Raw genomic sequence first — 8,583 nt, forward strand, 5'->3', positions numbered from 1 at the left:
TAATACTACTGAAGGAAACTTATGGATAAAGACTGTAGATATATATAAGTGTTATATAGTAATAGAAATATAAAGTGTGAGGGTTTTTATGAATAATAAATGACAGACTACCATGAGCGAACTAGTGCCAGTGCGACGATCAGACGCGCTCGTAATTTCCATTGCTTTCACAGTGTTTTTTTTTTTTTGAGTATGGATCCCAAACTACTTGAAAATTGTAGAATAGTGTTTATAGTGTTTGTATCTGGCTGTGGTAATCATATTACGGGTTGTTGGGAAGTGTAAAGTGGAGACTTCGTTACCCTACTTCAGAGGTCTCCACAAGTCCTACGGTAACCGACGAAGGCTCAACAATCATTCCAGGAGAAAGCTGAAGGTATGTGCCATAAGCATATGTAATTTTATTATTCTAGGACTAATAACTGATTTTTGGCAAATATTTTTTGAGAGTCTGTCGGAGCCCAAATAACCCCGCGGCACACGCAAGTAATTGGTAAACAAGCCCGCGGTGTAGGGGTTAAACATGTTGTGATGTAAAAAAAAAATATATATATACAGCTTTGTGGGAAACATTATTTTCTGAATGCCGATACATTTTAAATCTGGCACATTCACATTCATTCATTCATTCATTGCCAGACGCCATGTATCCCAAACGGGGTGGCCAAGGGCTTAGAGTTAATTGTTTTACAGGGAGGGGCACTAATCCTCCACCAACCCCACTTGACACGTAGAGAGAACATTATGCCAACAGCATCTGGTGTTCCCAGGCAGTCACCCATCCAAGTACTAACCAGACCCAACGTTGCTTAACTTCGCTGATCGGATGGGAAGCGGTGTACTCAACGTGGTATGGCCCCATTAATACAATACTCAGAGCCCCCATTTTTTTTTTTTTTTTTTAGAAAATCAAGTTTTTGTGACTTCAACTAAAATGTGAAGCGACATTATTGTCTGTTATTGTACCTTAAATTCAACAAATTCATTACCCACAACATAGTACAGATGTGAAGGAGAATATAGTACCGTACTGTATAACATGAAAAGAGTGGAACAATGATGGTACTGACAGTATTTATCATATCACCATCACATATGAATGCTGGGTGAACACAGTATTTGGTAGGCAGTATATACATAAATATTATGGGATCACACTCATAAATTCTACAGCTAACACAAGGCGGGAATTAAGGAAACTTGCCTAAGGGTCTCTGATGTTCGGAGAGATTTGAATTAAATGGAAAAGGATATACCTGTACCTGGATCTAGCTTGCTTCCTGCATAACGGGAACTATACAGTGGCTTGCAAAAGAAGCAGTGGAAAGTGAAGTTGCCTTGTCTCCAAAATAAATACTATATAACAATGGAATAAAAAGCTTGTTTTAGAATTTAAGGAGATCAACGTCGGCTGGTACCTCCAAACCCTGATGTTGCTCTAACCCCTCCTCCACCACCGTGGTGGGCTGCTCCACCATCACCCCATTCACATTCACAATAACCTTAAAAAAAAAAAAAAAGTAAATCTTAAAAATAAAAGTCCACCACTCTGCTAATTTGTTGATTCATTGAGAACCCTGACCCTGAACTGCACTGTCTAGCTTTTCCAAATTTGCTTTGTCAGTGCCTGCCAAAGCAACCGCAAGCAGTGTTCGAGATGGTCCTGGCTGAGTCTAGCTTTTTTCTTGTTCTTCATACTGTTCGTGAAAGAAAATGCTGACTCACAAACACAGGTGGTTCCAAATAAACCTTTCACTTTTAAGGCTTCAGCACGAATGTCAGGAAGTCTCACTGTATCTGAAGCTTTCCAGAAATTTTAACAACTCGAGGAACATGTGGAGTGACATGGAACGACAGGTTGACGAATGAAGAAGTGAAGGAACGTTGTGGGGAGGATGTGGATGTGGTTGAGAAGATTAGGAGAAATACACTGAGGTGGTTTGGACATGTGGAGAGAATGGAGAATGAAAGGCTGACTAAGAGGGTGTATGTAAGTGAGGTGGAGGGAGGGAGAGGGAGGGGTAGACCGAGGATGAGGTGGAGGGATGGAGTTGAGAGGTATATGAGGGAGGGGGGGATGAGTTGGAGGGAGGGTAGTCAAATGGTGGGTGACAGAGTGACTTGGAGGCGTTATGTCTGTGGCCACCCTTTGCGGGATTAGGGCGTCGGGCTATAGATAGATAGATGGATAGATAGATTGAGTTTTTGCGTAAAAGTTTTAGTGATAACGATGACTGGATTTCACACAACTCCATTTCAGCTGCTGGAAGGTCTTGTTGAGAGAATACAGTTTTCATTTTTTTTTAATCAGAATACATAGGCATCGAACACAGTTGAAATCTGTCAGCATGAACCTTCAAGTTTTGAAACCTCTTCTCAAATTCCTTACTGAGATTCATTATACTGGTTCTTACATAATCTGGGCATGTACACTGACTGTCACTGTGCTCTTGCAGTGTTTTCTTAAGTTCAGGAAAGTGATGAACCAAGCCCTCAGCCAGCTCTTCAGAGAATAATAACTGCTTACTGTGAAAAGCAGAAATTGTGTCAAACAGATTGGTTATTAACTTATTTGTCCTTTGCAATTCCAAATTCAACTTAGTACATTCGGCACGTCTACAGCAAATGCAAATGAGAGCTTGAAGTCATTAGTGTATATTTCATGAAATTTTCCAGGATATTTCTCAGAAACAAAGGCCTTTATTTCGTTAACCCCTTAACCGCGGGGTGTCACTTTCGTGACGCTCGGCCACAATGGATCATACCGGGGGGAGTCACTTTTGTGATTCTGTGTTATTTTGAATTATCCCGGGCTCTCAAGTGGTGACTTGTATCATCTATCAGTACTGCCAGTGTCCAACATTAGTCAGCACTCCAAATCTCATCTGTACTCCCATCCATTGTTGACATTTTAGTGATTTTACCCCCTTTGTGACTCCCCTCCCTACCTCCCCTCCATTACCCTGTCGTCTCACCTCCCACACCGCGCTGCGCTACACAAATTTCCCCCAGATTTTTCCACAGATTTCATCCATTGAAATAAGCCCTATGCCCTATACTTATACAAAATAATATATACCAAAAAAAAATCAGGTAAGTGATAGTGATATACACCAAGAATTGGCTAATTATCACCTGACAACACCTCACATGCATTCATTTGCTACATTACCACGGTAATTTCCCCTTTGATTTATGCCTTGTAATCGATGTCTGTAATAAAAATGTATATCAGAAAGGAAGGGAGAAGCCTGAGTGACATTTACATTTACCTGGAACTACCTATTTCTTTATGTATTGCCGAGATTTTCTACCTATAAAAAATTAGCATGTAAGTTAGCAGCAGTCAGCCTCAGTGTCATTGTCAACCCTTCCCTTCTCAGATAAGCCGTGGCATTTAGTTCCTTGTCCTCCGCTGTAGTGAAACCATGTCGCACTCGCGCCCCGCCATTCCTGCCACTTCTGCGCCCATTGCAAAGGGCCCCGTGACCTCTACCCCTAAGAAAAGTAGTGAGGGAAGCAGGTAAGGCCTTAGTGACTCTGCAGTGGCACGTGAACTTGCAGAATTGTCCATGGTGATGATGGACAGTGATTTTGACGATTCGGGTGAATCGTGTGATGAGCCGGGTGAGGTTATCATGCCAGAAACTGCTACAACGAGTGCTTCAGTGTCGGAAGTAGTCTCTAGCTTCAAGGGAAAGGAGCGTTAGTGCAGCAAGGCAAGGAATTTGGGAAGGGAGTGAAAAGGAGGCGTGTTAGCCCCAGAACAATGCCCCTGTGTGACCCAGCCCGCCATGAGTCCCGAGTGCATTCACCTCCCCGTTCCCCAAGCCCCACTTCACTCATTTTTTCCTCATCGTCGGCTGAGTTATCTCCGGAGTCTTCGTCGTCGGAGTCACCACCAGCATCAACAGTGAAGGCAGGCCGTAGAGGAAGAGGTAAATCAAGGACTGTGAAAAGTAGTGTAGTTAGTACGGTAAGGGCTGCCAGTGCTGTATGGCAACCCAGGGTCAGTGCAAGTGACCTTGAACGAGATAAATCTGCCTCACAGCCAACCTTCACCACCACCACCATCACCACCACCCACCCTACACCACCATGACAGGGAATCCTGGACACCTTCGCATGGACGGAAGGGTCAGATTTTGTGCCTGGAAATTTAGTATTTGATGAAAGCTCCTCAGGAGTTCAGCCTGCCTTCACTATTGACGAAAATGCTGAGTGTGTGGACTACCTTTTGGCCTTCCTAGATGACGAAGTCATGCAGCACATATGTGATGAGACCAACAGGTATGAATCACAACGTGCTGCAAGTGGTACAGGTGCAGCCAAGATGCAACAGTGGTCCATGCTGGGAGTGCAGGAGCTGTATGTGTTCTTTGCCCTCATGCTTCTCATGCCACACTCCAAGAAGCATGAGTTGGAAGAATACTGGTCCATGGACCCCTTACTACCCTCACCCACCTCAATAAGTACATGGCAAGAGATCGCTTCCGGAACATCATGGGAAACCTGCACTTTGCCGACAACAATGTACCTTCCCAAACCGACCCACTCTGGAAGATCCGGGAAATTCTGAGCAGAATGAAGGATAAGTTTATGTCATTCTTCCACCCCTTTCAGAAGGTTGTCATTGACGAATCCTTGGTTTTGTTCAGAGGACGTCTTCGGTTTGTTCAGTACATTCCAAGCAAACTGGCGCCATCGCATTGGAATTAAGTTCTTTGTACTGTGCCACTGTAAGACGGGGTACATCCTTGACTTCGTAATTTATTCAGCCAGCACTGTCGATCTGGATAAAACACACCCCCTTGGCTTCTCAGGCTGTGTAGTGAAAGTGCTCCTAGAAAAGTATTTTAGTGGGAATCATGTGCTGTATACAGACAACTACTATACAGCACCGAAACTTGCCAAATACCTTTCTGAGCACGGCATTGGCTCCTGTGGCACTGTCAAAAGTAATCGTGCCCACTTCCCCAAATTCACAGAGGCAGGAACCTTGCAGCGAGGAGACGTGCACCTATGCAAGTCTGAGAAGATGCTGGCAATACGGTGGCTTGACAAGAGGGTCGTGCACATGCTCACCACCGTACATAAGGGGGAGATGACAGACAGTGGGAAGGTCGACCGTAGGACAGGCGAACCTGTGATGAAACCTGATGCTGTGTTGGACTACAATATCAACATGCGGCTGGTGGACAAGTCCGACATGATGATTGGTGAGATCGACTGCCTCAGGAAGAATACTAGATGGTACAGAAAAGTTTTTCTGCATCTCATAGATATGACGATGCTGAACGCTTTCATCCTGTACAAGATGAAGGTCAAGCCACCCAAGTCCTTCTCCCTGAGGTTGTTCGCCAGGACTTGTGTCCAGCAGCTGCTGGAAAGATATGGTAGGGTGACAGCAGCAACTCCAAGGCGCCATCCAGTAACACTTCCCGACCGACTTAAGCAGAGGGCGTATATGGATCGGCACAGACTTGAGCTTATGCCTGCCACAGGGAAAAGGAAGGCTGCGATTCGCAGGTGTCAGGTGTGTGCACATACCACCCGCTGCACACCTGAGCACAAACGCACCTCTTGGCAGTGCGCTGAGTGCTAGGTTCCCCTCTGTGTTACCTGCTTCTTCGATTACCACAGCCAGAAGCAGTTCTAACATTGCAAGTGTGAAAGGAGAATAATTTGGAAATAATGTGTAAATAATGTGTAAATAGCAAGTGAAAGCAATGGATGTTCAGTACATATAATTGAACAGTGTATTATAGTTTTATCTTACTGATAATGACAGTGAATAACATAGTGTAAGTAAAATAGAAGGGTAAATATTGAAAATAGAATAGAAAATGTAAATAGTAATGTAAGTAATTAGTAATATAAGAATATGAGTACAAATAATGTATGTTATAACAGTGAAAGTGAATTCGTGGCTTTCTACATATTTTACTGAATGAAAAATTGAATGACTTCAGTGACAATAAACTAATACTACTAAAGGAAACTTATGGAGAAAGACTCCAGATATATATATGTGTGATATAGTAATAGAAATATAAAGTGTGAGAGTACCAAGAGCAAACTAGCGCAAGTGCGACGATCAGACGCGCTCGTAATTTCCATTGCTTTCACAGTGTTTTTTTTTTTGGAGTATGGATCCCAAACTACTTGAAAATCATAGAGTAGTGTTTATAGTGTTTATATCTGGCTGTGGTAATCATATTACGGGTTGTCGGGAAGTGTAAAGTAGAGACTTCGTTACCCAACTTCAGAGGTCTCCACAAGTCCTACGGTAACGACGAAGGCTCAACAAACATTCCAGGAGAAAGCTGAAGGTATGTGCCATAAGCGTATATAATTTTAATATTCTAGGAGTAATAACTGATTTTTGGCAAATATTTTTTGAGAGTCTGTCGGAGCCCAAATAACCCCGTGGGACACGCAAAACATTGGTAAACATGCCCGCGGTGTAGGGGTTAAACACCCCCCACACTCGGGAAAGAGCTTTTCCGTGGCTCAGCCAGTGAACGTTGATATGCATTATCAATTCATTATGAGGACTTTCCATTTCTTCAAGAATAATTTTCAATAGCCCCTTACTTAGTGGTTGTGAAATTAGAAAATTTATAAGTTTAACAATGACTGAAATTACATTATTGACTGCTTCAGTTTGAGCTTGGCTGCAAAGAACCTCAACACGAATAAAGCAGTGGTAATGACTTATATTTGGCAGCAACTGTGAAAGAAAAAAACAAATGAAGCCATTCTGCCTTCCGACCATAGCTGGAGCTCCATCTGTGGCAGCTGATACTAGTTTGTTGATATTAATTGTCTTTGAAGAAGAATTTCATTAATAAATTAAAAAAAATTTTCACCAGCTGTTCTCTCAAGTAAAGGTAAAACAGTCAAAAACTCCTCACTAACACAACCATCATCATTAACAAGCCTAATATAGCAAAGAAGTTGAGTAACACCTCCAATATCAGTGGATTCATCAACTGCAATGACATAAAACGGCATGAAGCCATTATTAAAAGCAAGTTTGACCCTATTTCCTTTGAAATATCTTATCTTCAACACGCCTAGTTACAGTACAGTATTATTACTCAGAGGAATATTATTAGCTATGGATATTTGTGTTTTCTTAAATTTATCAGGCAAAGAGTCAGTTAGTCTCTCTACGTCAGATATAATCCATTTCTTGATAATTTCTCCTTCAGAATTATGGATTTGAATGCTTAGCGGAAATATGAGATACCTCATAATAAATAAATGTAGCTACTTTATTTACTTCTATCTGTTTATTTGTGATCATTATCTGGCTCCTCTTCAGATTTATTCAAGTCGCTTAATCTGACTGAACGTGCTGCAGATCCAAGAGAGTACTGTTCACTGCATGATGAATGGTTTGTTTTGAAATGTCAACAGTTACTTCGCTGGAAACCTGCTAAGTGGCTATTACACAGTAGGCATGTTACACCACTCCTGTCAGGATTTTCTACAACAAAATAATAAGTTTCCCAGTCATTTTCAAAATTATACTGCTTTCTTTTTCTTTTGACTTGTTCTTTACATGAGAACTGCACCAATTTTGATGCAGAAGGCTCGCTGTCCTCACTTTGCTGTCTTTTATGTTTTATAACAAAACGATCCATGATTAGGCTGTTAGAGCAGTCTCAGCTAGGGATGATACTCACTCATACCGTCTTACGAATCCACAGTTTGACTGACACCATATGACTGGACTGACTGTCTGAACAGCTCAGAGTGTTGTCACATACTGAACTTGTCTGGTTAAGCTGCAATGGTAGGCTACATTAATCATCCACAAACCAGATGATCCAGTGTAAATGAAGACTGCCCTGGAAAATTCGTCGATGTTACATATACTCCGCTTTATACAAATTATGCAGTTTACACACATTACTGTAATAAAAAAAAAAACAAAGTAATGAAAAACTAACTGCAATGGAACATTGGCATCAGTGTTTGTTTATCCATTTATAATTAGCGGGACTGCTCGATAACTGATGAGAAGTCTTACCTCGCTACCATCAGCTCTGTCAGACTTTGGCCTACAAAGAGCTGGTGCTCACGAGCAAGATTTTAACCACTGTGAAAGAGCACTGCCAGACCATCAGGGAGCAGAGTGGTGTTCGCAAGCAACAGGTTAGGAATCCCTGCTCTACGTACTGCTTCAACAAACGACTCACTGACACTGTGCTTCCCTCTGATCCCAGTTGATTTTGGAGCTTTGATGAACATTTGGTATGAAAGAGAACAGTCTGTGACTCTTTGATTCAGGTACTCTTTCTGCTAGGTCACCCTTGTTATTTACTTTATCCACTGTTGACCCCTAGTGAACTACCTCCAATTCATCAAACATTTCCTTGACATATGCCAGCACTTCGTCCTTCTGCTCTTGTAATGCAAACCAGTCCAGGTTGAACCTAGGGTCCAAAAAAGCCGCCACCTGAACATCTCTCATTTCCATGTATGGACCCAATCTTTTCTTCACAGAGTACAATAGCACTTTAGCCAGTTGTTCACAGTATTGTAATTGGGTATTATGAATTATTGTTTAAG

The 8,583-nt window shown here is 42.1% G+C and overlaps 1 pseudogene; it reads right to left on the bottom strand.

Moving 5' to 3' along the window:
• Positions 1 to 745: 745 nt before the first annotated feature.
• On the bottom strand, positions 746 to 864 carry LOC145392619 (5S ribosomal RNA; annotated as a pseudogene).
• Between the last annotated feature and the right edge of the window lie 7,719 nt (positions 865 to 8,583).

Source organism: Coenobita brevimanus, chromosome 22, assembly GCF_032717465.1.
Source record: "Coenobita brevimanus isolate Jiangsu-jjx chromosome 22, ASM3271746v2, whole genome shotgun sequence".
Classification (NCBI taxonomy): domain Eukaryota; kingdom Metazoa; phylum Arthropoda; class Malacostraca; order Decapoda; family Coenobitidae; genus Coenobita; species Coenobita brevimanus.